Source organism: Neomonachus schauinslandi, chromosome 10, assembly GCF_002201575.2.
Source record: "Neomonachus schauinslandi chromosome 10, ASM220157v2, whole genome shotgun sequence".
NCBI lineage: Eukaryota > Metazoa > Chordata > Mammalia > Carnivora > Phocidae > Neomonachus > Neomonachus schauinslandi.
The window spans coordinates 111,658,837-111,671,737 of record NC_058412.1 but is presented as its reverse complement, the minus strand read 5'-3'; positions in this window follow the sequence as shown (position 1 = coordinate 111,671,737).

Genomic DNA, 12,901 nt, shown 5'->3' with positions numbered 1-12,901 from the left:
AAAGTAAGAAGCAGTTTGCTTTGTGGCTGCCTCAAAGGGGGACATATGAGTTTTTCTGGTTATCCCATCTCTGAATATCATTATGCAATTATGTCTTTTCATTGATTCAGTGTATTTCAATCCATTATATTTGGCATTATTTTTGATGCCCAGATTATCCTAAGTTTAGCAAGTAGAAATTTCTTCCAGCAGGATCCTGTGTCCTTTATGATCTCATACTTTTTAAAATACTGAAATAAAACTATAAATATTTATTAATGTCTTAAATAAGCTCAAACAGCAGGTCTGATAACTAGTGCAATTTCAAAATAGTGGTGAGCATAAATGATATCTCAAGATCTATACATCTTTAATATAACAAAATTATTTTAATTATTTTGGTGATAAAGTCAGAGGAATAGCTAATACTAATGAATTTTGGTTTTTGTTTTGTTTTTTAAGATTTTATTTATTTATTTGCCAGAAAGAGCTAGAGAGCACAAGCAGGGGGAATGGCAGAGGGAGAGGGAGAAGCAGGCTCCCCACTGAGCAGGGAGCCCAACTCAGGGCTTAACCCCAGGACCCTGGGATCATGACCTAAGCTGAAGGCAGGCCCTTAACTGACTGAACCATCAAGGCGCCCCGAGATTTGTTGTCCACATTCATAAATCAAGGAAAAGCTTAAATTTCAATTAGAGTTTTTTAACAATAAAGACATTATGTCTCCGTTCATGTATATAGCCCTCAACTTACGAACATGTACTAATGGGAAAAGCTTTGGCCTCAGAGTGAAAACAAATGGTTTGGCAATCTAGGGCTACCACAATATCTACTCCAACTTCCAACCCACTCTACCCTGGATCAACTCAGGTTTAACCTTAAGCTAACCATAACCTAACTACCACCACTAGCCCCAACATGGCCCATTACCCTCCTAATCCCCACATGCAGGTTCATCTGGCCTTAAATTTCATCCTCTCTCCAGACCACCCCAAACCATATCAACTTCCCTACTACAACTCCCCACCTAAGAATCCTCCTGAACCATCTTCCTAATATCTCCCTAACTATAAGCTCCTCCCCCCACTGTACTCCCCAGTCCATCTGTCCCCAGGTTATCTGTAATACCTCAGAGATCCCTGCCTCTCCCCAGCCTGGACTCAGTCTCTTTATCCTAGCCCTTCATCTAAGTGCATTCTATATCACTCAGCCCTATCACTTGTTTTTACAGAGGGAATATAATACTTAAACGTAATATTCGTGTTAATATTAACTAATTTAATATAAAGAATTGCTAACTAAGCACTTAAGAATTGAAAAAATGAGAACACAAAACTATCACAGAGATAGCAACTACAGGAATCAGCCACCACTCCCAGGGCTGGGGTAACAAGAAAAGAGACTGGAAGTATCCAAACTTAGGAACTTGAAGGGGCCTATAGAGCTGAAATCCAGACCTCTGAGGAAAGAGCTCTTCTCAGCCAGAGCTGGTGCCCCCCCTCAGGCACAATGATGCTGGCTCTGTAAATACCGGAATATCCCAGACTGGGCTCAGCTGATGGTAACAAAACAACCCGCCCATGCCGCGCGAAGAGCAAGGCTGGGGCAGTGCTGCTGGTGACCGGAAATAGACAGGAGGCCTCTAGGAAGCAAATAGGTTGAGCCAGGCTTTCCTCCCCCAGCCTTGCAGTGTCCTTCTAGCACCCTCTATTGGCAGAGCCAATGAAGCACCTGCAAAGGATGCCAGCGTGTGCAGGGTGCTGGCCTCAGCGTTATAAAGCGGATGTAGACCTTTGGAGTTAAAGCTGAGACAACAGCAATAGGCATCCGTGGCAATAGGCATCCGTGTCCGCCTTGACTCTAGACACCTGCCTGAGCGTCCTACCATTCCAGCACAGTAGCCCCGGTCTCTTAAATCTATCTTGGCAGAAAAGAGCCTGAAAGAGATACTAACATGAAGTGAGCATGGGGACAAATTCACCAAGACGCCTGAAACCAGCGTCAAAGAGAAAACCACAGGCCCCAAAATGAAATCTCTTACGCTAAACCATGTCACCAAAGCAGGGCTTAATACCTAACCTAACTGCAGTTTCAACCTCCCCCAGAAATATAGTCTTAACTAGTCAGTCCGGAATTTTCTGGTCAGCACCCGTGAGGTGATCAGTCACAGGAGCCCTCTCTATCCCCACCGCCCTCCACAAAGGAAGATGAGGTAATCCGCATGATAAGACCTCTCATTCCCCACCCACCCCATGGAAAGTAATATGGCCTAAAACAATCCTTTCTTTTCTTTTGCCAATAACTTCCTTGCCCTACCCCCTTTCCTCCAAAAACCTTCCATTTTGTACAACTCCTCAGAGCTTCCTTCTCTTCCCTAGATGGGATGCAGCTCAGTTCAGAAATCACTTACTAAAACCAATTAGATCCTCAAATTTACTGGGTTGAATTTTTCTTTTAACACCAGGTTTCAGTTGCTGGCTATCCTAAGGCCAATATCCTAAAATAAGACCAGGACCACTACTGAGAGTAGGACTCTCAGGGGAGAGTATATAGGACTGAGAGTCCTATATTATTTGCATTCCATGGACCAGAGATCAGGATATGAAGCTCCATGGCTGCAGTTCCAGGAGAAGTGGGTGACTAAGTCATGAAGGATGGAAAATGTTTTTGCAGCAGAGCTGAGCTCTGACGTTATTTGCTTCTGAAGCAGAGTAGTTTTGGTCAGTGACATGTAGAAGGAGGGAACTTAGCTGAAGTTGACCTAGCAGACTGACAACATTCAACATGTGTCCCAGCTAGACACTGAGTGAGAGAGTAGGGTACTGGCTAGGACCCAGAGCAAAAGTGGGCTCTCCCTCCTAGTAAGGCAAACGGGCAAATTCAAACCACCTGCCTCTTTGTGCGAGACACAAATAACAATGGAGATATTTGGGGGGGTGCGCCTGGCTGGCTCAGTCGGTTAAGCATCCGACTCTTGACTTCGGCTCAGGTCATGATCTCAGGGTTGTGAGAGCAAGCCCTGCGTCGGGCTCCATGCTGGGTGTGGAGCCTGCTTAAGACTCTCTCTGTCGGGCGCCTGGGTGGCTCAGATGGTTAAGCGTCTGCCTTCGGCTCAGGTCATGATCCCAGCGTCCTGGGATCAAGTCCCGCATCGGGCTCTCTGCTCCTTGGGAGCCTGCTTCTCCCTCTGCCTCTCTCTCTCTCTCTGTCTCTCATGAATAAATAAATAAAAATCTTAAAAAAAAAAAAAAAGACTCTCTCTGTCATCTCCCTCTGTCTCTCCCCCCCAACCCCCACTCTCGCGCTCTCTCTCAAAATATATATATTTTTTAAGAAAAGAAAACTTTTGGGGCGCCTGGGTGGCTCAGCCGTTAAGCGTCTGCCTTCGGCTCAGGTCATGATCCCACAGTGCTGGGATCGGGCCCCGCTTCGGGCTCCCTGCTCAGCAGGAAGCCTGCTTCTCCCTCTCCCTGTCTCCCTGTTTGTGTTCCCTGTCTCACTGTGTCTCCCTCTGTCAAATAAATAAATAAAATCTTAAAAAAAAGAAAAGAAAACTTTTAAATAATCAACTGCCTTGCCTTCCTGTTAGGGGAAAGTTACGGAGTTCTTATGCATTCAGGCTTATGCTGGACCTGGGGGGCACAAAGAAGGCAGAGAGGTGGGAATAAAAATTGAGGGGAAAAGGAAGTAAGGGAAAAAGGAAGGTGAAAAGGCCAATTAATATTTATCAAGCAACTGGTTTGTGTCAGACTATTCTAAACAACAACATGGGCAGTGATTACAGATAGAGATAAGGAAAATGAAGTTCAAACAGGGGTGTTAACTTTCCCAAGGTCATCAGCTGAGAACAGAGATGAGAACCCAGATTTATCCGAGGTCTTTAAGTACATTTTCTTCAGAGAGACAGGGTGAGGTGGAAGCCGGCAGAAGAGACATTTATCAAATGATATTGTTGAATCAGTATTTTCTTAATAGCCATTATTAATTTAAATATATCAAATTTTTGGTGCAGATGAGAAACAAATGGGGTCATTTTCCTTGTTTGTTTCATTTCATGAGAGGAGTTGGAAGATCCAGTGATCCCCTGTGGCTTTTTATCTGTAAGAAAAGATAATATAGGACAAATATAATAAACACGACAACTAATTGGAATTACAGACCTCATGGAGGTTAAGGTTAATTTCACAGGACAGAACAACAAACCTTGAAGCCTGGGTGGTTTACAGAACTTCTTTGTTAGCATTAGTCTTCATAAGAATGGTTTTATCAAGCTGGATATTATCTGCTTTCCTAGCAGACTGCATGGGAGGAGGGAACATTTTCTTCTTACTTTGTTGAAATTTATTTCACCAACAGTGAGTAGGAATTAGAGTTTTGAGGACAAGTTCTGGACTCTCAATAATTACAAAGAAGGGGAGGGAGAAGCCAGTTGAAAACGTACGGACAGACAAAGGAGAGTTTTTAACTAATAAAATATGGAGCACGTGAAGTGAACTGTTGGGCACCAGGAGTGAACAGTCAAGAAGGGATTCCTGAGACGTCTTTGGTGCAAAAAGGGTGTTCGGTTTTGTGGGGGTTTTTTGTTGTTGTTGTTTTTAAGATTTTATTTATTTATTTGAGAGAGAGAGCAAATGCACATGAGCAGGGGGAGGGGCAGAGGGAGAAGAGAATCTCAAGCAGACTCCCCGCTGATCGTGGAGCCCGATGCAGGGCTCAATCTCACAACCCTGAGATCATGACCTGAGCCAAAAATCAAGAGTCGGACACTTCACCTACTGAGCCACCCAGGCGCCCCAAAAAGTGTGCTTTTATTAAAGCGGGGATAGGACACGTGGGCAAAAAGAACTGCAGTGGGGTCATGAGGAGTGGCCCATTATAGACTTTCAAGTTGGCAGGGGGTTAGGGATAGTGTAAGTCTCTAAGGAACTTGGAAGCAAGGTTTCCAGGATCTTGAGGGGTTAGCTGTTGTTAGGATAAGGTCATTTACTACTGTCTAGTAAAATCTTAGTCATGAGACCCTTCAGATGTATATCAATGAGACATGTGCTTGGAGGATGATTGCTAACCTGTATCTTGGAGGGTAGAGAGAGAGGAAGTTTCCAAAGGGATTTTCATACGTTAAAGAAGACTCACAGGATCCTGGATGTCGGGCTAATGTCTAGGGTCCCTCTGCCTGTTTTAAGTACTTGTCGATGGGCTGTAAGTTGTAAGGAAGTTTAATTTTTTTTCTGTATTTCTTTTGCCTTTGTTCTCCACATCAGCATGTAATGTTTTACACTTAAAATTCTCCTCTCTTTTGCCATTAAATGACACTTTACTTTAGACTTGAGGTTGCACAAGATGCCTTAGCTCCTTTTTTCTGGAGATCTTCTTTTTCTAGAAAGCACTATCCCCCCTTTTTTAGTAAACTCTACCCCAAACATGGGGCTCGAACTCACAACCCCGAGATCAAGAGTCACACACCCTCCCGACTGAGCCAGCCATGCTCCCCAAGAATGCACTACCCTTTAATATTCTCCACGTGAGAACATTTGTGATGTGTTTTTAGGGCTGCAAATTATGCAACCTTCCATAAGTATCATTGCTAAATATAAATGGTTTCTTCCTATGCCATTATTATACTATACTTTAAAAAAATTTTTTTTTAAGATTTTATTTTTTTGACAGAGACAAGGCGAGAGAGGGAACACAAGCAGGGGGAGTGGGAGAGGGAGAAGCAGGCTTCCCGCGGAGCAGGGAGCCCGATGCGGGGCTCGATCCCAGGACCTGGGATCATGACCTGAGCCGAAGGCAGACGCTTAACGACTGAGCCACCCAGGTGCCCCCCAACAGATTTTTATACAAGATGGTATAGAGTGAACTCTGGTGGAATAGCAATGCCTAAAGACTGCCAGTAATTCACATAAAACATTATGTGACTTATCTCTCGGTGCTTCCATTTTCTCATCTATAAAATAGGTATTTGTGTGTAGGGACATTTATATCTTAGGGCCATTGTGATTTTTTTTTAAAGATTTTATTTATTTATTTGACAGAGAGAGACACAGCGAGAGAGGGAACACAAGCAGGAGGAGTGTGAGAGGGAGAAGCAGGCTTCCCGCGGAGCAGGGAGCCCGATGCAGGGCTTGATCCCAGGACCCTGGGACCATGACCTGAGCCGAAGGCAGACGCTTAATGACTGAGCCACCCAGGTGCCCCTAAAATTTTTTTTAATTTAATTTAATTTATTTATTTTTTAGTAAGCTCTATACCCAACGTGGGGCTTGAAATCATGACCCTGAGATCGAGTTGCGTGCTCCACCGACCGAGCCAGCCAGCCACCCCTATACTGTACAATTTAAAGTCAAAAAAACACAAGTCAAAAATCCAACGAGTGTTGGAATTTTTAATTCCATTTTTTTTTAATATCCAAAAACTCAGAAATCTTCTATATACACTTTGCTTTTACCAGCCCCCTCCCTGGGGGCCCCTTCACACTTCTTTCTCCTTCACTTTCCCCTTCATTCCCTCAGACCTTTCTAAAACTTAATCATCCCTTAATCAGATGATAACATCACTGCCTGGCTCTCCTTTATACGTGAATTTTTACAAGAGATCAGTTAATGTCAAGCCTCCATCCTTCTTCGAGACCCCCATTTTGGTTAAGGATTTGTAAACTGCGGCTTCCACTCCACCTTTCATCCACAAGACTGACACCTCCTTAGTCCAGCCGACAAACTATGACTTGATAAATCAGGGCATGCATTTGAAAAGAAAAGAGTCTCATCTTTGAGAATCCATTTCTGCTCTTAATCTTCCTTCCAGTTTCTGGACAGCATGGGTCTTGACCACACTGGTTCCCCACAGTTGTTTCAGAGTCTCCCATCCAAGTACTAACCAGGCCCGACCCTGCTTAGCTTCCGAGATCAGACGAGATGTCCACTAGACTTAACTGGTCAACATCCAGGGGGGCCCAAAAGGTCTCCAACTACATATGTCACAGTGCTTACCCTGGTGCCCCACCTAGAATCCCCACCCATACTTCACTACCCTAGCTGCCAGGAGCGCTGGCTGCTGATGGCCCACAGCTGAGTCTCTCTGGACTTGCCCTCTACTGGAAGAAGCTGCCACACCAAGGCAATTATACCATAGATAGATGATAGATAGATAGATAGATAGATAGATAGATAGATAGATAGATGATAGATGATAGAAAACTGTTCTAATAAGGAGACTTTAGTGCAATTTAAAAAAAAACAACATACTGGGGCCCCTGGGTGGCTCAGTCAGTTAAGCATCTGCCTTCAGCTCAGGTCATGATCCCAGGGTCCTGGGATCGAGCCCCATGTAGGGCTCCCTGCTCAGCGGGGAGTCTGCTTCTCCCTCTGCCCCTCCCCCTGCTTGCACTCTCTCTCTTTCTCTTAAATAAATAAATAAAATCTTTAAAAAAAAAAACATTATCTGGACCACACTTCATGTGTATAAAAATTTATTTAAATATATACAGAAAGCCTTCAAATGTAGGTACGAACTATTTTCTTTACCAGAAAGTAAAACCACTTTGATAATAATGTTAAGCAATTTTGAAAATACTAATCAAGCCTAGTTAGAGCTAAAATGTTCTTTCTCTGTGTGCATCATGCCATAGATTACATAAGCAAGGTGAGAGAGTACATTTTTTGGTGCAAATAAGCAGCTCCCTATGACCACCAAAGCTGGTCTGCGTACAAAAAAAATGCCTGTCAGTCTCCTAAGGTCCAAATCTGAGTCCTGATCTTGGACAAGGGCAATATCTTGAGCAGTGTCATAGGAGGTTGGTCAGTTGAACATAAAAGCATGGGTGTAGGAGATGGTTTGTTCCTCGAAGCAAGCTGCTTCTTGCACTGAGAGATTCTTCTCACGACCTGGTGGTGCTACAACGGAGGGGATGGCTAAGAAACCCGAGAAACCTCAAGCTGACCCTGTAATTTGAAACCAAACCAAACCAAAAAGCACAGATGCATGAGAAAAGGAAAAGGCCACAGTCTGCCTGTGTCCATAACTGGAGTCATGATAGTTTACAATCATCACTGCAGATGTTCAAAGAAGGGTCTTTAGAAATTGCAGCTACCCCATGTAGAGGCTGCTTTCAGGCAAAGAGGCTTGAGCAATGGAATGTAGAAAAGGGCTAGCAGGCCACCTGCCTCAAAATATCCATAGGTCCTAACTGACCAATGGGCTACCTACAACCAGGCAAAGTTACCAAGAAAGAGAGAATTCTATAGGTCTCCATACCCCCCACTGTTCTTCCCCCTTTAAAAACAGCCCTCATGGGATGCCTGGGGTGGGTTAAGCATCTGCCTTCAGCTCAGATCATGGTCCCAGGGTCCTGGGATCGAGCCCCGCATCCGGCTCCCTGCTCGGTGGGGAGCCTGCTTCTCCCTCTCCCATTCCCCCTGCTTGTGTTCCTGCTCTCGCTGTCTCTCTCTCTGTCAAATAAATAAATAAAATCTTAAACACACACACACACACACACAGAGCCTCCACCCACTGCCTCCTTGCAGACAGACTCCTCTGCTCTCCTGCACGCTGCTCCCTTGCGGTGTATTCAGTAAACTTCGGTCTCCTTTGTTCTGCCTTTCACTTCCACCCAACCAGTTACCCCACCTTTGGGAGCCCCCATCCGATAGGGAGACGCCCCATTTAGGCACCACACTCCAGAAGTGAGGGAATCCTTATTTTCACAATTGTCTAAGTTGTAAAATACCCTAAGTGCATCATGAGAGTCAGTGCTCTTAAGGAAGAGTGGTCCGCGGCCTGTACAAAATACACAGAAACAAAAAAGATTCGTGAATTCATACTGAGAACAGACTACCTGCTTTGAGTTCAACTTTCTTTTCTCTGACCTACCAGTCTTTCTCCTCTACTTAATTCAAATTTCTTTTTTCACTAGTTTTAATATATCTTGATATGTACTTATGTGTATATATGCAGTATATATTTAAGTAAACAATGATTAAATGACAATGTAAGCTCTAATGTTGAAAACATAAAATATCTTACTTATTTTAAGGCAATACCTATAATACTTTGATATGACATCTAAACTTAGGTGGTTAGAAGAGAAAATTTATATCAGTAGAAATACATACGTTTTAAAGATGAAAACTATGTGGTAACTATAGACTTTATTTTTTGTCCTTCTGAATTTTAATTTTTTTTAAGTATCAAGATAAACAAAGATTTCTACTCTATTGGCCATAATGTTAAATTGTTCTAAAGATCCTAGTTCAATGACATAGTTCAGAAAATATATTTAAGTTAACTTTAAAGGACAATGAAATCATAGTTTATGATAACAATTTGACAGAGAAACAAAGACACAATATAAGTGGTGAAACTATCAATCCACATAAATGAAATAGTATCTGAAATTTACAAGAAACACATTTATAAACACTATATGGTTAAGTATCAATTATTTAATTGAAGACCTAGGTTTACACTTCATGTCCTTAAATATTATTATAATTAATAAAAACTTATCTGATCTACAAAGAATAAGGAATTTAGGTATTTATTTAACTGGTTTATAAAATAATAAATAAGCTAAAAGCCTTGGATAAACTAAAAAGATCATGGGTGTGTTTTTATTTCCCACTGAGGTAAATTCAGAGAGAGTAAGTATAGAATTATTCAACCCAAACTTCATCAAAAATAAAAATAAAAATGTTTCCCTTGCTTGGGATAACTGATGAGAACGGGAGGAACTGTAAAATCTCTCTCTCCTCCAAGTAATGTGGAAAAACTTCACAGATTTCATAATGCCTCTTTACGGTTACTCATTATTAACCTAAAGTAGATTTCCATATCTTTTGTTCTTTATGTTATACTCAGCAGGAACACTCAGATCATTTAACTAAAATTAGATTTTCTCTTTTCTCATCCAAAAGCATTGTTAAGTGGAAGTATTTATATTACAACACAGGAACACGATTTAAATCACTTTTAAGAACTTTGATTTTGCAAGGTCTTTATACATTTTTATTTATATATTTTTTAAAATTTTATTCCCCAAATAGTATAATATTCTTTTTGATGAAAAGCTTTAAACAATTTAGTACTTTAATTTTATTTGCAAAGAACCTTTTCAAGTAAAAAACCGTTATGAGATTCAGTCCTCTGAAGACAGATTTCTTTAACTTATTTAATCTATCTGCACGTTACAAGGTTTAATTGGTGGTTCAATCCCCCAAGTGCTTGCCACTTGCTCCCAGGCTGAAGATTTTTTTAAAGTTCTAGCAGTCTTAAGACATTAGGAATTTGGGGGTGATTTTTAAATTCTCCCCCCCTGGGCATGAAGAAAAACCTTTATACCCTTTCCAATAACCTCCTTAGGCAGCCTCACCTATCCAAAGTAGTGAAACCTTTTAAAGGAAACTCCTTTCTTTTCTCAGTCACTCCACATCAATATTCAAAGATGTGTGGCTTCTGCAGCTATATTGTATTTGGTCACATCACAAGCATCATAAAGACAGAGACTGGGATTACAAACCCCTCCTGGATCCTCCACTCACGGTCTCTCAGTTCACATGATCTCACACATAGGAAAAAAGTCTCACAAACGACAGAAGAAACTACAAATTCTTGGGCAAGCTGGAGATTGTAGAGCAACCCTTATTTTTCAAGAAAAAGAAGAAAAATGAACAACTCTCCGGAAAAGAAAACACCGAGCTGCTTTGAGCATGCTGTGACTCAAATATTAACCGCCAGGGGGCAGCAATTCCCCGATCCTGAAAACGGGCAATGTTCCAAATTAAGGGTTTTGTTTCCAGGATCATCTGTATTCCTGTCCTTGTTCCCAAACAGTAGAGACACACTCGCACAAAGTAAGAAAACTTATTTTCCTGGAAGCAGATAAAATTTTACCCTAATCAACCTCAAAACTACAAAATCCATTGCAGGAGGACAGAAACAGGGTTTCCTCCACTGAGATCATTCCTGATGGCGCCTCAACTAAAACTCTATATTCCATGAACATACATGGGGGCAAAAGCCATAAATCCACAATCAGCAACAACTACAACATTCTTTTTAAAATTTCCCAATGGCTTTATAGATTCTTGGGGAAATGCTTCTTTAGAAGTGTTTTGTTTTGTTTTGTTTTTTTAATTTATTTGACAGAGACACAGCGAGAGAGGGAACACAAGCAGGGGAGGTGGGGGAGGGAGAAGCAGGCTTCCTGTCGAGCAGGGAGCCCGATGTGGGGCTCGATCCCAGGACCCTGGGATCATGACCTGAGCCGAAGGCAGACGCTTAACGACTGAGCCACCCAGGCGCCCCTAGAAGTGTTTTTAAGACTCAAGTGCTTCAGATTCTCTGCTGGGTTTAGCCAATCTATCGCACAGCATCATTTATTAAATTAAATGATTAAAGTCTCTCAAAACTTTGTTGAAATAAGAAACAGCAGATCATTTTATTTCTTCTATTCATGTGGAAAATAAGGAAATGCCAATAATCTTCTTTGTCTAATAACAAAGAAAAATCCCATAGCATTTATATCATTAATAAAACAGAGTTGCCGTTTTATTTTTTTAAAGATTTTACTTATTTATTTGAGAGAGAGAGCGCGCGCGCGAGAGAGCACGAACAGGGGGAGGGGCAGACAGAGAGAGAGAAGCAGACTCCCGGCTGAGCAGGGAGCCCTGTGTTGGGCTCCATCCCAGGATCCTGGGATCATGACCTGAGTGGAAGGCAAACATTTAACAACTGAGCCACCCAGGCACCCCCAGAGTTGTCATTTTAGGGATTATGAAGGAAGCTTTCAAAATTTAATGAGGTCAAAACAGAAGGTCACAAGAATCAGCTTGAAGGGTACCCACTGCCCAAAGTTATGACAATTTGAACATCAAAGAAGGATATAGAGGCTTCATATACTAATCAAGTTGAAGTAAGGTCACTAGAGCCTATCTTTCCACTGATTAAAACTTATAACTCTGGACAAAATACAAGAAACAATTACCTGAGGAAAGAATTAAAAATAGCAGGTAGATTGGAGGTGAGGATTAAAATCTCAGGGATGACTCACACTAGGGCGATTTTTTCAAGAACTTTTTCTTTTATCTTTCAGCTTTGACCTAAAGGCAGCAGGTGCAGGCAGCAAAACCTCTGGGGGGGAAGCAATCTTTCTGACCAGAGAACCAGAAAAATGGGTCCCTGTGAGCCCAAGAATGGGTGTGTGTGGATGGGAGATCTCCACGGTTTTGTCTTTCTTTCTCTGCCCAGCCCCAACGACCCCACACCCAGCTGTAGAGTTATAGTGTTGTCATGATCACAAAGATGCAGGAACCCAAAATTCTGATTTTAAAAACACATCTTTCCGTTAAAAAAAAAAGGAAAGGGATATTTTGTGGTCCAATAAGTATATAGGAAATCTCCATTATATTTTCCCCTCACCATTTTGCCCCAAAGGTGGTCTCAGTGGCACATAAATTGTGCAGTAGTGTAGATAGCTAAAAATCCAACAGAAACCTATCTTTCTAGCCAGAAGACTCAAAAAGGACCTTGGGATCCAGATAGTGTAAGGGGAAATACCACAGCGGAGAGAGTTGGACAAGAGGGTAAACAACTACCGTAGATGAATTGGTACAAGTCCTAGGCTTACCCCCAAGCTGAACATGTGTGTAAGAGGCCCAAAGCAGAATAACAAATGCTTTTAAGTCAAGTTATGGTATCACACAATACCCAGTTCCTAGATTACCCATGAAAGGTGCATGTGCAAGACAGATGCAAAACAGGATAGCAAAGTCTCTGAAAATGGATCTGACACTGAAGCCACCACCCACAGAAAGTAAGAGAATGAGCAATCTGAATCTGGAGGTGATTGCTTGTCAAAAACAAAAGAAAACCAACATTCTCCAGGGAATTTTAGTAGAACTCAGACTCTCACAACATAATATTCAAA